Source organism: Pomacea canaliculata, linkage group LG2 (genome assembly GCF_003073045.1).
Source record: "Pomacea canaliculata isolate SZHN2017 linkage group LG2, ASM307304v1, whole genome shotgun sequence".
In the NCBI taxonomy this organism is placed as follows: domain Eukaryota; kingdom Metazoa; phylum Mollusca; class Gastropoda; order Architaenioglossa; family Ampullariidae; genus Pomacea; species Pomacea canaliculata.
In genome coordinates, this window is record NC_037591.1 from 41,865,922 (window position 1) to 41,888,784 (window position 22,863).

Here is a 22,863-nt window from a genome sequence, read left to right on the forward strand (position 1 = left end):
ATGTCCATTACTTTCAGCTCTTTGTTATTTGTGCAAAATATAATATATTAATTTATTAACACATAAGACACTTACTTGAAAAAAAAAACATAAGGCAGTTATGATAATTTTCTCTTCCTTCATGTGGACATAATATTCAAATATAAGGTAAAAATATTGTTTCCAAAACTTATAACTCCAATATAATTTAGTATGACATACCTTGATGTTTCTTTGAAAGGCAAGGAAGGCGTCTTTTCAGCATGTTCAATTGTTTCTTGAGTTTATCGCGTGACGTATCAAGGATGTATACTTCATAAGCTCGGTACAGCTTTGACTCGGTCAAAATCCTGGTGTCATGACTACTTCCAGAATACTTAACAACACAGTTAATTATATTTATGCCACTATCACAAACTAGCTGTACATTTATTGAATGATAACCATTTTTATTTACAAATTCACTTTCGTGCTCAGACGGTCCCTGTATTTTTACATGGATGTCATTTACGCACCCAAACACGCTTGGAAATCGAGCGATTGCGTAAAATGAGGATTTCTGCTTGTTTCCATCCCTCTGGCTTGGTATTTTATTTATTTAGTCGATTTGTAAGAGCCTTAGAAACACGGTGAATTGTTCGAGAAACTGTCGACCTATGCGTGTTGATCGTATCTCCTGAAACTGTTTCAAAACATCGCGAAGAATAGAATCGAAAACGTGACTCCGAAGGCTCGCTTTCACCGTATTTTGTTATAGTTCACGATAACGATTATCAAGTTTAAGGTCCATTTTGTAAAAGTATATAACTTTCATCTACTAAAAACAAGTTTCACATCGTCGTCCTACGTTTCTTCTGTAAAATTTATAAACGAAAACCCAGTTGCTGTGGACGCTCGTAAGTTAGTCACTTGCTAGTCGGCTGCTACGCCAACCCCCTGGTTGGACTAAAGTTACACCCGAGCTGCGGACTAAAATTCGCCTAGTCGGGAGCAATGCAACGGTCGTAAATTTAGTCGGGTACTATACCCCTGCTACGTCCCGACTAAGGCCTTGCGCCCGAGCAATGCAACCGGGTCCAAGTCCGTTCAAGACTTGTTACAAAAGAAAACCGTCCGCTCCGGACGCACTGACAACACCCAGCAGACTGTTACTTCTCCCCGCTCCCGTCAAGGAAAAACTCAGTCACACAACAAACATCCAAAACACCACAACACACTCTTTCCTTTGTTCTTCGAACAAAACCACCTATCAACACCAGTTGATTAAAAAATAGACCTGCCCTAGTAGTCCTTTAAATAACAAGGTATAAAAGAAATTCTTCAGATTGTGTGCCCTGGTCTTCTGTTTTCTATTTAAATTTTATATCTCTCATCATCTCTTTTATTTCCAATTTTAATACTACTTTAAAATGCCTAAATATATTTAAAAGTCATTAAGAAATGCCACTTTGTCAGTGTGTTTAGACATTAAGCTGCTGTGATTTAGACCATTACATGTACTACCTATTCAAACATATTATTTATTGTATTTATTAACACTGTTTAATACACGAGCTCACCAAACTTTTTATACTCTCAAATAAATCTATAAGATGCCATTCACCCACTTCTTTGTACAAATAGAAGGATAAATAAAGTTGTGGGAAAAACCATAAATGGGCTTGGTAAAATTGAAACTGTTGAATCCGTACTGAAAACTACAAAAACTATTTTACCATTCCAATTCTTACAAATATATTTACTTCACACTGTTGATACTTCAAACTTTACCAGTGGACCATACTGGTACTGACAAACTATCAATCAGTACAACAAACACTTAATATAGGCCGCACTCACTTAAAACAAGTCTCTACACTGTATTTTATTGCAATAATTATGTATCAATCGTACTCCTGACATGAATAGTTAGGTCACGTGATGTTCCTCTATAAACCTTTCTCAGTGATGAGACTGTAGTATATTGTATATTATATTTATGATGAAGTATGCTAGTAACACACCATCCTCATGTGCCTACAAGCGAGGGGCCTGTGTTGGCCAACAATTCCGTTCACGACAGTCAGAACTCAGTAAGGGGAGTGTACTGCTGCTGTCAGAGCATTTATCTGAGTAGTTGTTCCCCTTTGACTATAACAAGCGACTGTGAGAGTAATTCTTTTTGATTTACCATGTATGTCAGCTGAGAAAGAGGCTGAGTTGTTTCTGTGTGTATTTTCTTTGACTCTGTGCTGCTACCCCTGACCAGACTTGTTAGAAGAGAGGAATGTCTTCACTTGAGAACCTGTTGTCTCAAACACTTTTTTTTTGAGTTTCTAATTGTTTAAATCCTTGTTTGTCATTTTAAAGTTTGTATGAATTGGATATTTTTCTGTTAATACAGTTAAAATGGCGGACTGTAATTAATATGTTGCGATATATAAATATATATATATATAAACAAAGTAATCTATTGATAAAGACTGTTTTTATAAGGATGTTTTGTTCTAAATTTGTGAATCAAATAAAGCCATTGTTTTGCATATTAAACGTGTCTCGTCCTGTTTTACTTCGTTCAATCCTATTGTCTTTCTCATTTTATTTATGCATCCTTTATACAAGCCAAATAACATCTGCTTATCTTAATAACAAAATTAATACTATATTGTCAACTGCAGGCTAAATACATCCAACTGATCACATGGGGAACATTTAATATATTGTCCAAGAGAGGATACGGTATGGAGAGCAGCTGCTCCAGGGGAAAACATCAGATTTTAAATATGATGTGGTGTGTTCTTAAGTTGTTTATCTATCATCGTAGAGCATCTGACAGTAGTGATAACAGAATGCACACAAGTAAATATACAATCCACATCGCGTTTTTACCACTAGAATGAAGCTTTAAAGAAGGAACTAAATATGCTGACTAAAATATTTATTTGTGAGAGAAAATAAGCTTTTTTAAATGTTAAAGAAACACACCGACAGGGTTCACTAAATGTTGTTCAAAGATACTTTTAGTGATTGATAGCTTCCATATCCTATTTAAGTTTCTATGTTATCAAAATAATGAAATTAATACAAGACACTGTACAGATTTGGGTCTTGCATACCACAGGCAGTGAAGATAAAAGTCATGCCAATGAATTAACCATTTTTTGTCAGATGTTTCACACTACTTGTACTTTGATGTCCTGGTAAAGCCATCCATTCCAAAACACCAAAGACAAGAAAAAAGAACTTAAGTACAGCTGCTGCTACTTTTGTGGCACATAATAATAAAACACATAATAATACAAATAACAATAAAAATAAAAATAATAATAATAATAATCATCATCATCATCATCAGTTTTATTGAGGTTATCTGGCCTCCATCAACATCAACTGCTGTTGGTTACATACATATTAACATAGGGTGGCTGTATATAAACAAATTCTTTGTATTAAGGGTTTATAGTATATAGTCAGATAATAATAATCAAACAAGATTCTGACATTTACAAATAGAGTTTACGGTCTCAATATTTTAATAACCATTTTTAACCTTCATCTTTTAGCTTTGAACGATTTCTGTTGCTCAGGTGATGAGAGTGAGGTGGTGGGGGGTGTGACTGGAAAGGCGGAACTTGAATTCAGTCAAACGTGACTGGCTGATGACACTGTGGTGTTATGTTCTGTCATACAACCAGCCTCTCAAACAAGTATTTGAGATTTATGTTCTGCAGTATGCTTCACGTGCTGAGTAATTTTGTATTTTGTCAGGCACATAGACATTAGTCACAAAAGTCACACAAGACCAGTTTGCTTTTAGTAGAAATTTATTTTATTGTTGAATTTCTTGAACAAACACAGCAATCGAGAAATACAGTGAAAACCTTTAAATGCATGAAAATACAATAAATTTAGAGACACCTTTGAACTCGGTGATCTTATACTCGTGCGATGACTTCCTATTATTAGTTGACATCACAGAATCGGACAGTAGGCAGACGCACCCTGTTGTTGTTACTGTTGGGTACATCCAGCATCCAATACTCATTGGTAGCAGGTGACATTAGTCCGTTTGTATTCTGAGAAGGTCCGTCCATCTACCTTCTGGCGTGAGAACAAAATGCAAAACATTTGGTGCAATTGTCATTCAAAGTGTGACATTTGCACTAAGTTCTAATATAAACATAACTATTTAAGTCTTGTCAACAAATAGTTACCGATTTCTCACGATTTCAACTTACAAGTTTTAATGCTGTAAACAATTCAGAAAATCGTTTAAAAATAAAGGTTGAATGAACAAAACGTTTCTAATGTCTTAATGCTCTCAGGTCAGGAGATGTTTTGAGCGCATCTTTGTGATGCGGATACTAGCGCGCTATAAAACTACATCATCAACTACATCATGTTTCTGAGTAAATTTAATAGTTTAATTGTTGCACCTGTCTGTTTGTGTGTTTGTGTGTGTGTTTGTTTGTTTGTGTGTTTGTTTGTGTGTTTGTTTGTTTGTTTCTTTCTTTCTTTCTTTCTTTTTTTTTTCTTTCTTTCTTTCTATCTTTGGTTGGTTTTATAACACATCAGTAGCAGACAAAGCGTTATAGCTAGTGTTCTTTGGCAAGAAAAGCATGAGATACACGTTAAATACTCGATGCAGTGAAAAAAAAAAGAGAGTGCTGATTTTTATCAGTTTTCAGTGCAGTTGTTAAAGTTTCAACACCTCCGTGGTGCTGGGCTCTGTCACCTATAATCAACCATTGGACCAACCAACGGGACACAAGACCCACCACTGACCGTGTTCTGGGATTACATGGGCAACCACACAATAGAATGTGCCAGTGCCATGTACAAGACTTCAGACAGTACAGACAATCTGCAACTAGAGGGCAGCAGTTGTACCCACCCACAGCAGACGAGATTCTACTAGTTCTTTTCTTGCTTCTAATTTGTTTTTAAATTTTTACGCCGATAAAGGTGTCACTGGTGTCAACATTGACACTACATTAAGAGTCAGACAAATGTTCTCAAAGTCTCTCTGACTGGACTTTTTAAATAACTAGGTAAACCATACTAGTACAACATACTAGCTACTCAAATCTTAATACATTCCTTTTATTATTCCTTAATATATTTTTCTTCCGATATATTTATTAATATTCAAAAAAATACGCATACTAATTCTTAATGTTACCTCCGTCTGACATAGTGCCGGCAGATCTGATCTGCAAAATTTAAAAAAAATCAAAGTCAGAAAGCATGATGATGTGAGTTAGATGTTTACTATCTTTACATACTTGCACCACAACCATCAGCACCTTATAAAAACAGTAGTCAGTCACATGGGCAACTAAAACGTTTAGGAAGTTTTGTTAAAAGAAGAGTCATCGGGAAGGTGATTGTGACTATTGATAGTAACGATCACATGTTGCAGACGAAAATTCAGAGCAGTTTTCGCAGGAATTTGGCCACGTATGTCTGCTCATTATTTCTGTGTCAGCGATCAAAGAAAATGTCTTTCTCTCGTAGAGTAGAATGGGTACTACTATGAAGGTTGCTACTTGGAAACAAAGCTTGTTTAGCAGGTTTTTTTCTATTGTCGCTGTTGTTATAATTTGCAACTAATATGGTTGTATATGGCGACTCCCAGTTATTCGAAGCTATAATTCCATGGGAATGTTTTCCGTTTAATGTGCTTGTCTCAAACCATCCAGGAGACGATGATCTGTGTCTCTAGAGTCTGTAGTTGTGTCGGAGATAAAGAGCGAGAGGACTATGGCGGATACACAATCACATAAATAGGGGCATCATACAGACACAGGCAATAGACAGTGAGGGACATTTTAGTGTAAAACTATGCAAAATAACCTGCTGTAAGACATAAGATATTTGCGTGAAATTCAACAAACCTATACTTGTCCCAACCGTTAAACTTTTAATCTTTATTAATAGTTGTTTTTTTTCCTTCTATGTTTTCGTGAAGTTATGATTATTTTTGTATCTTTTATGTCAAGCCTTGAAAGTACGTATGTTCAAAATATAAGAGTAAAGAAAGTGGTGATACAGATGTACATGTTACAGACACCAGAAACCACCAGCTGTTGCAAGAAAGTGTGAGTTAGGTGTAAGGTTAGGTGTTAAGCTGTGGTGACAAGAAGAGACATCAGCACGTGTGTCACCAAACTTACTTTTGTCGCATTGAACATCTGAACCGCAACAAGGTAACGCTGCACATGACTGGCCGATCTCGTTGCACTGAAAACCGAACCAAACACATCATTAGTTGAAGTCGGTGATGAAGACAATAAAGTGTTGCACAATGAGAGCTACACCCTGCCTAGAGGATTCCTTGTCTGGAACATACTCTATGGTGTTTATACTCTTCTTGTAACAACCTTCATGATTTATCTTGATTAATTTTGTCTTTTTATGTCACTCGTGTTGAAATTGTCATGTCCACCAACTGTCCTTCTTCCTAATAACAAACTAAAATCTTAACGATGCATATGTTAAACCACAATGTGCATACACTAGCTCACAGTGAAGAAGATAAGATGTGCTGACATCCAAGGATCTGTACCTGCCATATGTGAGTCACATCATCCTACAAGTGAATACTGGAGCTGCTGAAAGTTGAGGATTTCATGTTGCATCTTGCACTTAAAAATACGGGTGACTGGTGCCAAACTGACCTACAAACTACAAGTCAACTGCAAGGTTAGAGTATTTACTTTACTTCGTAAAGCCTGTTGCTGTATCTTAATTACTGTAGTAACAACTATTGAGTTCCATCATATCTAGCTATCAAGAACCTTCAACAATTGTCCTTACTGGTCGTTGTTCAGCCCGACGGTGTCGGTGGTGGTGGATGTATCCGGCTTCCAGGTTTATGGAAAGCAGCAAGCAGACGACAGCTAGGTACAACCGTATTTGTTTAGTCATCGTGATTGGTAGACCGCTTTGTTTAAGATCTTTAGGGAAAAAATAATCACATTACATTATTTTCATCTGATCAGCACTCATTAACCTTAATTAAGCTCTCGAAAATGTAAAACTTTTACCTAGTATCTAAAACCGTTGTTAAGTCAAATCTTCAGTGAAACGGAGGAGTCAAAGTACAAAAATATAAAATATATCTGTAAATAAATAATCCTAATAACACTAGTACCATTACACTCACATACAACGAGTTAAGCAAGAAACACACACAACTGTGCTTTTGTCTACTTGCGTTTAAAGTCAGTAACGGCGATGTTCACCTCGACAGACGTCGTCGTTAGGTTGTCACTGTCTGTAGTGTGGGGAAGACAACTGTTAGTAACGACGTCGCTAATCACGTGACGTCAGCGCGAAGCTCAGTTATCTTGCGTTGTCGACGTGGCGGTTATTAAAGAATAAATGGTTGAACAGAAGTTAAAGGATTAGGTGGGTGCAATATCTATCTATAGACTTAGCTAAGAGCGGTGTATGATACTCTTCTCTCTGATAATACACTACTTTCGTTTTTTAATCATTCGCCTACAAACACCGCCATCTTTAATAATGTCAAAATTTAAAGGTCGGATGAAGTCGTAATTACCACATGATACGACTTCTAACTCTGGCCGTTAACTTATCACCATTAATGTGTTTCTGTCTGACTCTAGGCTTTTTATCCTCTTTTTGAGGTGGGTTATGTTTGAATTTGTGTGTGTCGAGAATGAAAACCGAGACTGTTGACATACATTTGATTGAATAAAGTACAAATAGTTGCTGCCGTAGTAGTCCTTTAAATAACAACGTATAAAAGAAGTTATTCAGCTTGTGTGCCCTTGTCTTCTGTTTTCTATTACAATTTTTATCACTCATCATCTTTGATTTCCAATTGTAATACTATTTTAAAATACTTAAATATATTTAAATTTCATTCAGAAATGTGACTTTATCAGTGAGTACAGACACTATGCTTGCTGTGATTGAGACCAAGATTACCTTTTAATGTATTCAAGAAGCTACATTATTTATTGTATTTATTAACACGTGCTCACGAAACTTTTTATACTCTCAAATAAATCTATAAGATGCCATTCACCTACTTCTTTGTATCAATAGAAGGATAAATGAATGTGTACGAAATACCATAACGGGGCCTGCTAAGATTAAAACGGTTGAATCCGTACTGACAGCTACAAATACTATTTTACCATTCCGATTCTTACAAATATATTTACTTTATCCGTTTGATACTTGAAACTTTACCAGTGGACCATACTTGTACTGACTATCTCTCAATCAGTACTAGAATCAGATAATATAGCCGCACTCACCTCAAAACAAGTCTCTACACTGTATTTTATTGCAATAATTATGTATCAATCGTTCTCCTGACATGAATAGTTAGGTCACGTGATGTTTCTCTATAAACCTTTCTCAGTGATGAGATTGTAGTATACTCTATATTATATTTATGATGTAGTGAGCTAGTTAACACACCAGCCCATAAGTACCTACATTGGCCTGTCTTTGGCAAGAATTGCGTTCCCGAAAGTTAATACTCAGTAAGGGGAGTGTACTGCTGCTGTCTGAGCATTTATCTGCGTAGTTGTTCCCCTTTGACTATAACGAGCGACTGAGCGAGTAATTCTTTTTTATTTACTATGTATGTCAGCTAACAAAGAGGATGAGTAGTTTCTGTGTGAATCTTCTTTGACTCTGTGGTGCTACCCCTGACCAGACTTGTTAGAAGAGTGGAATGTCTTCACGTGAGAACCTGTTGTCTCAAACACTTTTGTTTGTAAGAGTTATAAGAGTGGAATTTCTTGACTTGATTTTGTTTTTGAGTTTCTAATTGTTCGAACCTTTTTGTGTCTGTAAGTCCTTTTAAAGTTTTTATGAGTTGGATATTAATTCTTTTCTTTATACAAATAAAGAAGTCAACGAACAACAGTTTGCTTTCAGTGGAATGTATTTTTTTCTTTAATTTCTTGAAGAAACAAAAAACTTGATAAATACAGTGAAAATCGCTCAGTGTATAAATTTGCAGACACCTTTGAACTCGGTGATCTTATACTCGTGCAATTCGTTAACATTCCAGAATTGGACAGCAGGCAGACGCATCCTGTTGTCGTTACTATTGGTGTACATCAATCATCCAATGGCGGAGGCTGTTGGTTTGAGAGCAAAATGCAAGACTTTTGGTGTAGCTGGTATTCAAAGTGTCGTCAAAGATATAGTTTCGATGAAAACAAGGGCTTTCATTTGCACTAGTTTCTAAACCAAACATAACTATTTATATCAACAACATATAGTTACCGATTATTCACGATCGCAATTTAAAAGGGTCATTGCTGTAAACAGTACAGAGAATTGTTAATAAACAAAGGTTGAGTAGAAGTAATATTTTCTACACTACGTTGTACTATTCTAATGTTCGCAGGTCACACACAAAGGATTACAGAGTCAATCCTAGGCATAGAAATAACAACAATTATTATTACTGTTTTTTTTATTTTAAGCAGGGACATGTTTCTCATTCAATGGAATAGTTTAATCCTCGCATTGGTTTGTTTCTTTATTTGTTTTCAGCACACCGTTGGCAGCTAATTTCCTACGTATATGTGTACGGCAAATGTACCTGCTGAAGTCGAGCATGAGCGATAATAGAGTATAAAGTGAAAAGAAAGAAAGAAGAAGATAAGTTTTATCAATTTCCAGTGCAGTTGTTAAGGTTTGGACACCTCCGTGCTGCTGGCTCTGTCACCCATAAACGACCATTGGACCAACCAACGGGACACAAGACCCACCACTGACCGTGTTCTGGGATTACATGGGCAACAACACAATAGAATGTGCCAGTGCCATGTTCAAGACTTCAGAGAGTACCAGACGATCGACAACCTTTTATTATCACTTTATAGATTTGTTCCCGGTATCCTTCTTAATTGATACGAAAATACTCAGGTTAAAAATCTGATGTTACCTCGGTAGTCCGATGATGTCGCGTACAGAAACGCCTGTAATCTGCTGTAAAATTTAAAAAAAAATCACTGGCAGTCAAAGTAAGAAAGCATGTTGATGTGAGTTAGATGTCCACTATCTGTACATACTTGCACCACAACCATCATCACCTTTAAAACAAAACTGAGAAGTGTCAGGTCAGTGACTTATCTGTGTACATGTCTAGAGGTGTTGGATGGCTGCAACATGTAACAACGGTTTCCACAGTGACTGAGGTGAGCCGCAGCGTGCAATGGTAGGTCAGCTCACTCTTGCTTACTTTCACCAGCCACCTCCTTCCTTTCCTGGCCTCCCTCCACAATCGTTTATAGTGTGTGGTCAGTCACGTGGTGTGTGGTCAGTCACGTGGTGTGTGGTCAGTCACGTGGTGTGTGATCAGTCACGTGGTGTGTGGTCAGTCACGTGGTGTGTGGTCAGTCACATGGTGTGTGGTCAATCACGTGGTGTATGGTCAGTCACGTGGTGTGTGGTCAGTCACATGGTGTGTGGTCAATCACGTGGTGTATGGTCAGTCACGTGGTGTGTGGTCAGTCACATGGTGTGTGGTCAATCACGTGGTGTGTGATCAGTCACATGGTTTGTGGTCAATCACGTGGTGTGTGGTCAGTCACGTGGTGTGTGGTCAATCACGTGGTGTGTGGTCAGTCACGTGGTGTGTGATCAGTCACGTGGTGTGTGGTCAGTCACATGGTAAAACCAAAACATTTATGAAGTTTTTTCAAAAAAGGAGTCATCAGGAAGGTGATTGTGACTATCGATAGTTACGGTCACATGCTGCAGACTAGCAGTCAGAGCAGTTTTCGAAGAATAAAGGTCTCGTATGTTGTGTCCTTATTTCTGTGTCAACAGGCAAAGAACATGTCTTGCACCCGTAGACCAGAACGAATACTACTATGAAGGTTGCTAATTGGAAACAGCCTGTTAAGCAGGTTTTTTCCATTGTCACTGTTGTTATAATTTAAAACTGATATGTTTGTCCATGGTGAGTCCCAGTTATACGAAACTTTTTTATTTTATCCCACGGGAATATTTTCCGTTTAATGTGCCTGTGTAAAACCATCCAGGAGACGATGATCTGTGTCTCTACAAAGTCTAGAGTTGTGTCGGAGATAAAGAGCGAGAGGACTATGGCGGATACACAATCAAGTAAATATGGCATCATACAGACACAGGCAATAGACAGTGAGGCACATTTCCGTTTGAAACGATTTAAAATAGACCTGCTGTAAGATTGAAGATATTTGCGATAAAATCTACAAACTTATACTTTATTTGTTTTAATTGTTGTTGTTTTGCCTCTGTTTTTTCGTCATGCTGTCATTATTTCTTTATCTTTTATGTCAAGCCTTGAAAGTGCACATGTTTAAAATATAAGACTATAGCTAGTGGTGATACAGGTGAACATGTTACAGACACCTGAAACCACCAGGTGTGGCAAGAAAGTGTGAGTTAGGTGTCAGGTGAGGTGTTCAGCTATCGTGACCAGAAGAGACATCAACAAGTGTGTCGGTAACTTACTAAGAATCGAACGATAGTCGCATGTGTCCGTGAAACGGCAACAAGGATGGTCGTTACACTCAGCGTTGGTCTCGATGCACGGAAACTGAAACCGAACCAAACACATCATCCTACAAGTGTAATACTGGAGCTGCTAAAAATGGAATGACTTCATACTGCATCTTCCACTAAAAAATACTGGTGCCAAACTGACCTTCTAGTCACACTGTAGTGTTTTACCAAATACTAACACAAACTTGGGATGTCCACTAGTTGTCTTTCAATGGCGGTGGTTTTCTTGTATTTAACAGATGGAATGTCCTTGACTCCTTGCCATCTTCAGTGTATTTATGTCCTCAGTAACATTATACACGTTCTCAGTTTTACAATGTTCTTGATAGTTCAAAACGTTGATTTGAAGAGTAAGTTACACACCAGTAACATTTGGATAATGGTGGTCACTGATGAGTGACAAAGCAAACATGTGGAGTGAAAGTTTGGATGTTTCGCCGGGTACTGAGGTTTGGGATCAGATTTTGCTTTCCATGCGAGGCTCTGGATTTCTCGCGGTCTTCACTGTAGGGAGGATGTTGGACATGAAGCTGGCCACAATGGCTAACACCACATTCTTGTGGCATCTTCGTGTTTTAGCGACACCAGGCTTTTACACCAGACATCAGCAGCGATAGCAATCAGTGTCCTTAACATCACTCTCCTGCTTCTAAGGTCCTCCACCACTGCGCATGCGTGTCAGATTCTCGCAGTCGCCCACCGGAAGATGAAGTATTCCGTGCGAAACATTTTGTGTTCTACGGTTATATATAATTTCTTACTTCGAAGATTAAAACCTATTTTTGAAATGATTTCTACAGAGACTGCTTAAGAAGGCATAACAACATTAGAGTATTTAATATACTCTGTAAAGCCTGTTGCTGTATCTTAATAACTGTAGTAGCAATTACAGAGTATCATCATATCAAGCTATCAAGAACCTTCTAGAAATCTCCTTGCCTTTTTATGATGAGATTTTTTGATGTGTGCGGCTTCCAGTGTTATGAAAAGCAGCAAGCAGACGACAGCTAGGGACAACTGTGATTGTTTAGTCATCTTGATTGGTAGACCGCTTGGTTTAAGATCTCTTTAGAAAAAAAAATCACATTACATTATTCTCATCTTCTCAGTACTCATCAATAATAAATAAGCTCTGGAAAATATGGAAAACAACTTTTACCTAGTATGGAAAACTGTTGTTGAGTCAAATCTTCATTCGTCGTCAGATTCTCACTGTCTGTAGTGTGGGGAAGACAACTCTGAAAAACGACGTTGCTAGTCACGTGATGTCATCGCGAAGCTCAGTTATCTTGCGTTGTCGAAGTGGCGGTTATTAAAGAATTAAATGTTTAACCGAAGTTAAAGGACTAGTAGGGTGCAATATCTATCTATTGACTTGGCTAAGTTTGGTGTATGATACTCTTCTCTCTGATGAAAACACTACTTTTCTTTTTGAATCATTTGCCTACAAACACCGCCGTCTTTAAAAAGATATAGAGGTCGGTTGTAGTCGTAATTACCAGATGATACCAGTTCTAACTCTGGCCGTGACCTTCACACCGTTAATGTGTTTCTGTACAATCCTGACTTTAGTCTTGGCATCCTCTTTCTGTGACAGGTGATGTTTGAATTGGTGTGTGTCGAGAATGACAGCGGGGACTGTTGACACATATTTTATTGAATAAAATAATTCTGCCCTAGTAGTCCTTTAAATAACAACGTATAAAAGAAATTCTTCAGCTTGTGTGCCCTTGTCTTCTGTTTTCTATTACAATTCTTTATCCCTCATCATCATCGCTTTTATTTCCTATTTTAATACTACTTTAACATGCTTAAATATTTTTAAACTTCATTAAGAAATGCGACTTTGTCAGTGAGTACAGACACTAATTAAGCTGCTGTGATTCAGACCATAATGACCTTTAATTTATTCAAGAAACTTTATTATTTATTTTATTTATTAACACTGTTGAATACACGTGCTCACAAAACTTTTGATACTCTCAAATAAATCTATAAGATGCCATTCACCCACTTCGTTGTACCAATAGAAAGATAAATACTGAGAGGTCGTTTCTAAAAGTTATGTATAATTAACATATCGTCCGAGTTTCCCCATTGGCCGAGACCTTCACTACGTTGACGTATCTGTGTACAATCCTGACGTCTGCTGTTGATGTTGACCTGTCTGGGGTCATGTTTGTATACGTGTATCACGAGAACGGAACTGAAGCTTTTGATCCATATTTTTCTATTACCGTATTAAGAAAAACTTCCATTCTTTGTTCTTTTCATCTGCTGTCTGTCCATTAAGCTCTTTAGACCCCAGGACAACATGTCTAGCGAATAATTGACAGGACGCCATTAGTTGTCTTTCTCAGCCACACTCAGTGCTCATCCAGAGACTCAACTGTTGGCTGTAGCAGCAGCTATCAATCTGATTAACGATCCTACATCTATCTATCTATCTATTCCTCTTTGTGCATCAGGTTGCACATAAGGCCTCAACCAGAGTCCGCCACCGATGTCGATCGGCTGAAACACGCTCTAGGTGACCCCATGTCCAGCCCTTTCCTTTCATCTCCCTTTCCACTGTTCTTCTCCAAGTTTCCTTTGGGCGGCCTCGTTTTCTTCGGCCGTCTGGAGTCCATCGTAGGGCGACTCTGGAAAGGTCTGCTGTCTGCTGGCGGAGCACATTCCAATCCATCGCCAACGCCTTCGTTGAACCTGCGTGTGATGGACTCGGTTTCACTTCTACGGTGGAGTTCTTCGTTGGTGATGGTGTTTGGCCAAAAGATGTTAAGTATGCGCCTGAGGCATCTGTTTTGGAAGACGTCAAGCTTGTTACTGATGTTTTGGTCATCTTCCAAGATTCTGATCCGTAAAGGAGGGGCTGATCACATTTGACTTGAAGATTCTCAGCTTGATCTTCTGCTGATGTTTTTGCCTTCCATGTGCTCCTGAGTGAGGCAAAGGCCTGACTGGCTTTCGCCAGTCGGGCTCGAATTCTTCACACCTCCGCATCCCCAGTGTTTGACATTTTGGACCCAAGATAGGTGAAACTTGTCAACTTCCTCAATCTCTTCTCCATTTTAGTTGATGCTGTCTTGGACTCTGGCGTTCACTCTCATACTGTTAGTCTTTTTTTGTGCTGACCTTCAAGCCAAGGTTTCCAGCTGTTCTGAGAAGGCCTTTGTTTTTTTCCTGCATGTCTTGTGGCGGTGTGACAGCAGGGCAATGTCATCAGCAAAGTCCAAGTCTTCCAGTGCTGTTGTTGCTGTCATAGTCATGGTCCATCTGAGCCCTCTCCTCTCGCTGTCGGTGGAATCTTCATGATCCCAGTCCATGCCAGGATGAAGAGAACGGCGACAGAATGCAGCCCGCTTCACCCCGGTACTGACGTTGAAGGGTCTGTGAGCTCCGTGTCACAGACAACCTGGGATTTGAAAATCGCTGTACAGCATTGCAATGACCTGAACAAGTTTTGCAGGGACTCCGTAATGCCTCAGATCTTCCATAAGGACTCGCGGTGGATGCTGTCAAAAGCCTTCTCCAGGTCGATGAAATTGATGTACAGCGGTGTTCCATTCGTTGCTCTGCTCCAGAATCTGTCGCAGAATGAAGATGTGTTCGGAGCAGGATCGCCCAGGGCGAATCCTGCTTGCTGTGGTCGGAGGTCTTCTCAAGAGTTGCCGTCAGTCTGACAAAACAATCTTGCTGAAGACCTTGCTGGTGAGGGAAAGAAGTGTTATGCCCCTCCAATTATTGCAGTCTCCAAGATCTCCTTCTTGGGTAACTTGAAGATGAGCCCTGTCTTCCACGCAACAGGGACCTGCCCTGATTCCCAAATTTGCCTGAAGATTTCAGTCAGCTTGGGAGCTGTCACATTTATATCTGCTTTCAACATCTCTGCTGTTATTCCATCTGCCCCTGGTGCTTTGCCACTCTTCATTGTCTTGACTGCTGCTGTCACTTCTTCCAGGCTTGGTGGGTCTGTGCAGATGTCAAGGTCTATAGCTGCTGGCTGGATGTCTGCAAGCTGAGGGGGATCTGGTCTGTTCAGAACTGACTCAAAATGCTCCCTCCAGCGCTGTAGTTTTCCTGCCTCTCCCTCGACGACATTACCGTTCACGTCTTTCACTGGCACATCACTGTTCTTAAACCCGTTGTTTAGCTGTTTGTTTATCTTGTACAGTGTCTTCAGGTCATTTTTTTACTTGCTGCATTTTCTGCTTCATCTGCCAGTTTCTTATGTGATATCTTTTGTCAGTTCTTGTCATCCTCTTTAACCTCTTTGTTCAGTTTTGCATATCTTTGTCTGTGTTGTTCCTTCAGGCGTTCAGATCTGGTGCTGTTGATTCTTTGTTTGGCTGACTTTCTCTCTTCTATCTTCTTCCATGTCTCTTCTCTGATCCACTGTTCTTTCTTTTTTCCGTTGGAAGCCCAGTATTTCTCTCTGATTCCTGTAAGACTCGATTGAAAGTCGTCTAAGGTCATCTCTTGTTTGGTCTCCTAGTGCCTGGAACCTGTTCTTTACTTCCATAGCAAAGGCCCTTTCGGTGGCTGGATTTTTTTAGTTTGCCGGAGTCCACTCTCTGCTGACGTGCCTGTTTTCCTCGTGATCGACGTAGCTTCAGAGAAACTGTGGCTATCACAAGAGTGTGGTCCACTGGCAATGTCTGCTCCTCTGTAGGCTCTAACATCTTGAAGTGAGCTCCTCCATTTTCGGTTGATGATGACATGGTCTATCTGTCTTTGTGATCCCATCTGGTGATGTCCATGTTGCCTTGTGGATGTCTTTGTGTGGGAAGAGTGTGCCTCAATCAGTAGGTTGTTTTTCTTCACAAAAGTCTGCCAGTCTCTCTCCGTTGTCATTGATGCTTCCGATTCCATGTTTGCCCATGACATGCTCCCTGCAGTGTTGTCACTTCCCACCTTGGCATTGAGATCGCCGATGATGAGCAACATGTCGTGGGCTGGAACGCTTTCTGAGGCTGCCTGGAGCTGATCGTAAAAAGCATCCTTGTCTTCTGCCTCAGAGTCATTTGTTGGTGCATAGCAGGCTAGCACTGTCAGCTTGGTGTACTTGGAATGGAATCTTGCTCTCAAAAGCCTGGGTCCATAAGGCTTCCATTCCAGCAGTGTCTTTTCGGTTTTCTTGTTGAGGAGTAGAGCTACTCCTTCAGAGTGCTGAGCGTCTGATCTTCCTGAGAACAAGATGGTATGTCCTGACGCTAGTCTCCTCTTTCCCGTGCCGGTCCATCTGACCTCACTGACTCCCAGGATGTCCAAAGTTGTAGTTGTCAAACTCCTTGACTAATTGGAGCATCCTGCCAGTCTGGTACAAGGTCTGGACGTTCCAGCACCCCACCCTCAACTTCTGCCTCGGCTTCAGTAAATCCGCTGTCGGGGCGCCAGCTCCCTTTCGGGTTTGGCTGTCGTCCGTCATTAGTCCAGTCTCCTGGTGTGCTTCATTACCTTCGCCATCTGTGACGAGTTCTCTGGTTTTAGTTTCTGTAACAGGATTTTTTTTTACATGGTGGGGTTGTTAGCCCTACCACAACCTATTTTACCTCTAGGTGAGGTGTCCACCTTAGTCGCCTCTTACGACATGCCGGGCTGGATGGCAGGGACCCTATTCTTGCAATGCTTGCTAGGCAAGCATACCCCGGGGTCCCACAGGGGGATCCTACATTATGGATGGAAATTTGTTGGCTGTCCAATCATGGATGTGCTTAGTATTTCTAAAAGAAAAGTAAAGAAAAGAAAGACTAAACTGTGGCTTGCGTTGAAACCATACTTGTTGCCAGTTGACCAGTCTAACATTAATATGCTATCATCAGCGTTTGACGATTGTTACCTTTTGGAAACAACTTGCTCCTTGTCACAGATGGTCCTACAGTAAGCGCTTTAACAGTCAGTGAACGGTTATAAGCGAAATCACGATAGTTCTACCTGATGACACCTTTAATTTTAAATTGTTTTTTAACTGCTTTCCTAACGGTCTATAACTCCACTTTACCAGTATATTGCAGGCTATAATTACAAATAGACTGGAAAGGCGGAACTTGAATTCAGTGACTGGCTGATGACACTGTGGTGTTATGTTCTGTCATACAACCAGCCTCTCAAACAAGTATTTGAGATTTATGTTCTACAGTATGTCTTTCCTTGCTGAGTAATTTTGTATTTTGTCAGACACATAGATATTAGTCACAAAAGTCACACAAGACCAGTTTGCTTTTTCTGGAGTTTATTTTCTCGTTGAATTTTTTAGCCTACAGAGCAATCGAGAAATACAGTGAAAACCTTTAAATGCATTTAAATACAATAAATTTAGAGACACCTTTGAACTCGGTGATCTTATACTGGTGCGATGACTTCCTATTATTCGTTGACATCCCAGAATCGGACAGTAGGCAGACGCATCCTGTTGTTGTTACTATTGGGTACATCCAGCATCCAATACTCATTGGTAGCAGGTGACATTAGTCCGTTTGTATTCTGAGAAGGTCCGTCCATCTACCTTCTGGCGTGAGAACAAAATGCAAAACATTTGGTGTAATTGTCATTCAAAGTGTGACATTTGATCCAACTTATAATATAAACATAACTATTACCGATTTCTCATGATAGCAATTTAAAAGTTTTAATGCTTTAAACAATTTATATCGTTTAAAAAAGTTTTCTACAAAGCATTTCTTATGTGGTAATGTTCTCAGGTCTCGTAATGTTGCACCTGTTCTTGGATTACGTGGGCAACCACACAATAGAATGTGCCAGTGCCATGTACAAGACTTCAGATAGTACCAGACAATCGGCAACTAGAGGGCAGCAGTTGTACCCACCCACAACAGACGAGATTGTATCAGTTACTTTTGACACTACATTATGAGTCAGACACATGTTCTCAAGGTCTCTCTTGCTGGACATTTTAAATAACTAGGTAAATCATACTAGTACAACCTACCAACTATTCAAATTTTCATACTTTCCTTTTGTTATCACTTTATATATATATATCCCCCGATTGACTTATTCATTTATGCTAAAATACCCAGAAAAAAATTCTGAATGTTACCACTCATGTTCCGGATATGGTCTTGGCTTGCAGGTAGGGATATCTGCAAAATTACAAATAATATCACTGGCGTTCGAAGTAAGAAAGCATGCTGGTGTGAGTTACATGTCCACTCTCAGTACATGTCAGCACCACAACCATCAGCACCCTACAAACAAAGCAATTGTTTAAAGATTTTGGTCAGATCACTTGATGTGTGGTCAGTCACATGGCAAAACCAAAATGTTTATGAAGTTTACTTCTTATTTCTGTGTAAACAGGCAAAGAACATTCTTTCACCCGTAGAGCAGAAAGGGTACTACTATGAAGGAAACAAAGCCTATAAAGCAGATTTTTTTTCTATTTTCGCTGTTGTTACAATTTGCAAATGATATGGTTGTACATGGTGACTCCCAGTTATTGGAAGCTATAATCCCACGGGGATGATTTCCGTTTAATGTGTTTGTTTAAAACCATCCAGGAGACGATGATCTGTGTCTTTACAAAGTCTAGAGTTGTGTCGGAGATAAAGAGCGAGAGGACTATGGCGGATACACAATCACATAAATAGGGGAATCAGACAGACAAGGGCATTAGACCAGTTGTTCTTAACCTTGTTTGAGGTACCGAACCCACAAGTTTCATATGCACATTCACCGAACCCTTCTTTAGTGTCGTCACGAATTGCGGGTGTGTCTTGACCTCCGTGGCGGAGGCTCCGACGAACCCCTGCGAGGCCGACTCACCGAACCCCTAGGGTTCGATCAAACCTCGGTTAAGAACCACTGCATTAGACAGTGCGGGACATTTCAATGTAAAACGATAAAAAGTAAACCTTCTGTAAGATTTAAGATATTTTGCGACAATTTCTACAAACGTATACTTGTGCCAAACGTAAAACTTTTTGTCTTTTTTTAATTGTTGTTGGTTTGCCTCTGTTTTTTCGTCAAGCTGTCATTAAATCTTTATTTTTTATGTCAAGCCTTGAAAGTGCGAATGTTTAAAATATAAGACTATAGTTAGTGGTGATACAGGTGTACATGTTACAGACTCCAGAAAGCACAAGGTGTGGGAAGAAAATGTGTGTTGGGTGTCAGGAAAGGTGTAAAGCTATTGTGACAAGAAGAGACATCAACACGTGTGTCACAAAACTTACTTTCAGATCCGAAATTTATAGTGCAGTCGTCATCTACAGTGCAACAATGAGATCGTTCACATGGCTGGTAGGTCAAGCTGCACTGAAACCGAACCAAACACATCATTAGTTGAAGTCGGTGCGAAGACAATAAAGTGCTGAACGGATGAGAGGATTGCTTGTCTGGAACAGACTCTAAAGTGTTTTACTATTGTTGTAACAACCTTCATGATTTATCTTGAATTAGTTTTGTCATTTTACTTCATTCGGTTTAAATGTGTCATGTCCACTAAATGTTGAACCACAATGTGCATACACTAGCTCACAGTGAATAAGATCAGATGTGCTGACATCCAAGGATCTGTACCTGCCATAATGGAGTCACATCATCCTACAAGTGAAATACTGGAGCTACTGAAAGTGAAGGATTTCATCTTGCACAGGAAGATGAAGTATTCCGTGCAAAACATTTTGTATTTTACGATTGTGTATACTTTCTTACTTCGAAGTTTAAAACCTTTTTGAAATGATTTCTACAGAGACTGCTTAAGAAGACATAACAACATTAGAGTATTTAATATACTTTGTAAAGATTGTTGCTGTATCTTAATAACTGTAGTAGCAATTACAGAATCCCACCATATCAAGTTACCAAGAACCTTCTAGAAATGTCCTTACTGATGTATTTTGATGGCGAGGGTAGTTGTGTCCTGCTTCCAGTGTTATGAAAAGCAGCAAGCAGACGACAGCTTTGTACAACCGTGTTTGTTTAGTCATCGTGGTTGGTAGACCGCTTGGTTTGAGATCTCTTTTGAAAAAAAATCACATTACATTATTTTCATCTTATCAGTACTAATCAACGCTAAATAAGGTCTTGAAAATATGGAAAAGAACTTTTACCTAGTATGGAGAACTGTTATTCAAACAAATCTTCAGTGAAACGGAGAGTTCAAAGTACAAAGCGAGAAAATATATTTGTAAATAAATAAGCCTAATAATAACAGTCCTGACAAAACTGTTAGCCACATCAAGTAAGTAGTGAGATTATTTGTGTGCTAGTGCATCACGACACTCACATACAACGAGTTAAGCAAGAAACACACACAACTGTGCTTTTGTCTACTTGCGTTTAAAGCCAGTAACGGCGATGTTAACCTCGACAGACGTCGTCGTTAGGTTGTCACTGTCTGTGGTGTGGAGAAGACAACTGGGAAAAACGAGGTCGATAAATACGTGACGTCAGCGCGAAGCTCAGTTATCTTGCGTTGTCGACGTGGCGGTTATTAAAGAATAAAGGTTTAACAGAAGTTAAAGGACTAGTAGGGTGCAATATCTATCTATAGACTTAGCTAAGAGCGGTGTATGATAAATACACTACTTTAGTTTTTAAACATTTGCCTACAAACGTCACAATCTTTATAAAAGGTCAAAATGTAGAGGTCGGTTGTACTCGTAATTAACGGAAGTTAAGAGTTCTAACTCTGGCCGAGGCCTTCACGACGTTAATGTGTTTCTATACAATCTATATAATCCTTACTTTAGTCTTGTCATCCTCTCTCTGTGACAGGTGATGTTTGAATTCTTGTGTGTCGAGAATAAAAGCGGGGACTGTTGACACACATTTTATTGAATAAAGTAATTGCTGCCCTAGTAGTCCTTTAAATAACAACGCATAAAAGAATTTCGTCAGATTGTGTGCCCTCGTCTCTTGTTTCCTATTACAATTTTGTATCTGTCATCATCTCTTTTATTTCCAATTTTAATACTACTTTAAAATGCTTAATTAATTTTTTATATTTATATTTAAATTTTATTAAGATATGCGACTTTGTCAGTGAGTACAGACACTAAGCTGCTGTGATTAAGACCATGATTACCTTTAAATTTATTCAAGAAGCTACATTATTTAATTGTATTTAAATCTATAAGATGCGATTCACCTTCTTTTTTGTACCAGTAGAAGGATAAATGAATGTGTAGGAAATACCATACTATACCGGGGACTGCTAAGATTCAAACTGGTTGAATAGGTACTGAAAGCTACAAATACTATTTTACCATTCCGATTCTTACAAATGTATTTACTTTATCCGTTTGATACTTGAAACTTTACCAGTGGACCATACTGGTACTGACAAACTATCAATCAGGACTAGAAACAGATAGTATAAGCCGCAATCCCTCAAAACAAATCCCTACACTGTATTTTGTTGCCATTAATTATGTATCAATCGTGCTCCTGACATGAATAGTTAGGTCACGTGATGTTCCTCTATAAACCTTTCTCAGTGATGAGATTGTAGTATATTCTATATTATATTTATGATGTAGTGAGCTAGTTAACAGAACAGCCCATGTCCCTACATTGGCCTGTCTTTGGAAGAATTTCGTTTCCAAAAGTTAGAACTCAGTAAGGGGAGTGTACTGCTGCTGTCAGATCATTTATCTGCGTAGTTGTCCCCCTTTGACTATTACAAGAGACTGTGCGAGTAATTCTTTTTTATTTACTGTGTATGTCAGCTGAAAAACAGGCTGAGTTGTTTCTGTATGAATCTTGTTTGACTCTGTGGTGCTACCCCATACCAGACTTGTTAGAAGAGTGGAATGTCTTCACCTTTGAACCTGTTGCATCAAACACTTTTTTTTAATCTTCTAATTGTTTCAAATTAATTTGCTATCATCAGTGCTTAACGGTTGACACCTTTTCGAAAACATCTTGCTATATATATACAAAGTTCATGAAAAGTTACTGGTATTCATAAATCCATGTTGGAGATTACGGTAGTGAAGTGAAGAAATCGTTTGCTGTAGCTTCATCACTGTAGTGAGAGATTCTTGGTTCAAATTTCCTATCAGAACACTTTTTTCAATTCTGGTAGGTCTGGGCATTGGCAATTTTCTGCAGGTACTCCTGTTTCTCTTCCCTTCCTTTCATCTAGATTGAGGCACATTTCCACGAAGACAAACAGCCAACTACTATTATGTATTAATTTCCCATCCGTTTATTTATCATGGATGCAGTCACAGCGATGAAGGAAAGAGATAACAAACAGTTGCTTCCCTTGCACTGAGAGATGGTTATTATGATTATTGAAGGGGTCTCGTCACCAACCGGGTGTGTTAGGCCGAATCAGAACTTGCTGTACGGGGACTTGGAAAGTGTAAGATATTCGAGGAT

The 22,863-nt window shown here is 39.1% G+C and overlaps 2 long non-coding RNA genes across 8 annotated transcripts; both read right to left on the reverse strand.

Annotated features, from left to right (window-relative positions):
• Positions 1-3,764: 3,764 nt before the first annotated feature.
• LOC112556242 lies at positions 3,765-20,897 on the reverse strand. 7 transcript variants are annotated; one of them, XR_003097668.1, is made up of 5 exons: positions 20,762-20,897; positions 6,778-6,917; positions 6,135-6,201; positions 5,141-5,171; positions 3,765-4,056 (listed from the first exon to the last, which is right to left on the reverse strand). It is a non-coding gene; the product is annotated as an uncharacterized LOC112556242 (long non-coding RNA). The 7 variants fall into 7 exon arrangements; XR_003097674.1 differs by having other exon boundaries at positions 20,809-20,827; XR_003097669.1 differs by lacking the exon at positions 20,762-20,897 and adding an exon at positions 7,206-7,339.
• On the reverse strand, positions 8,872-11,547 carry LOC112556248. Its single transcript, XR_003097682.1, has 3 exons — positions 11,461-11,547; positions 9,905-9,948; positions 8,872-9,089 (listed from the first exon to the last, which is right to left on the reverse strand). It is a non-coding gene; the product is annotated as an uncharacterized LOC112556248 (long non-coding RNA).
• Positions 20,898-22,863: the final 1,966 nt, after the last annotated feature.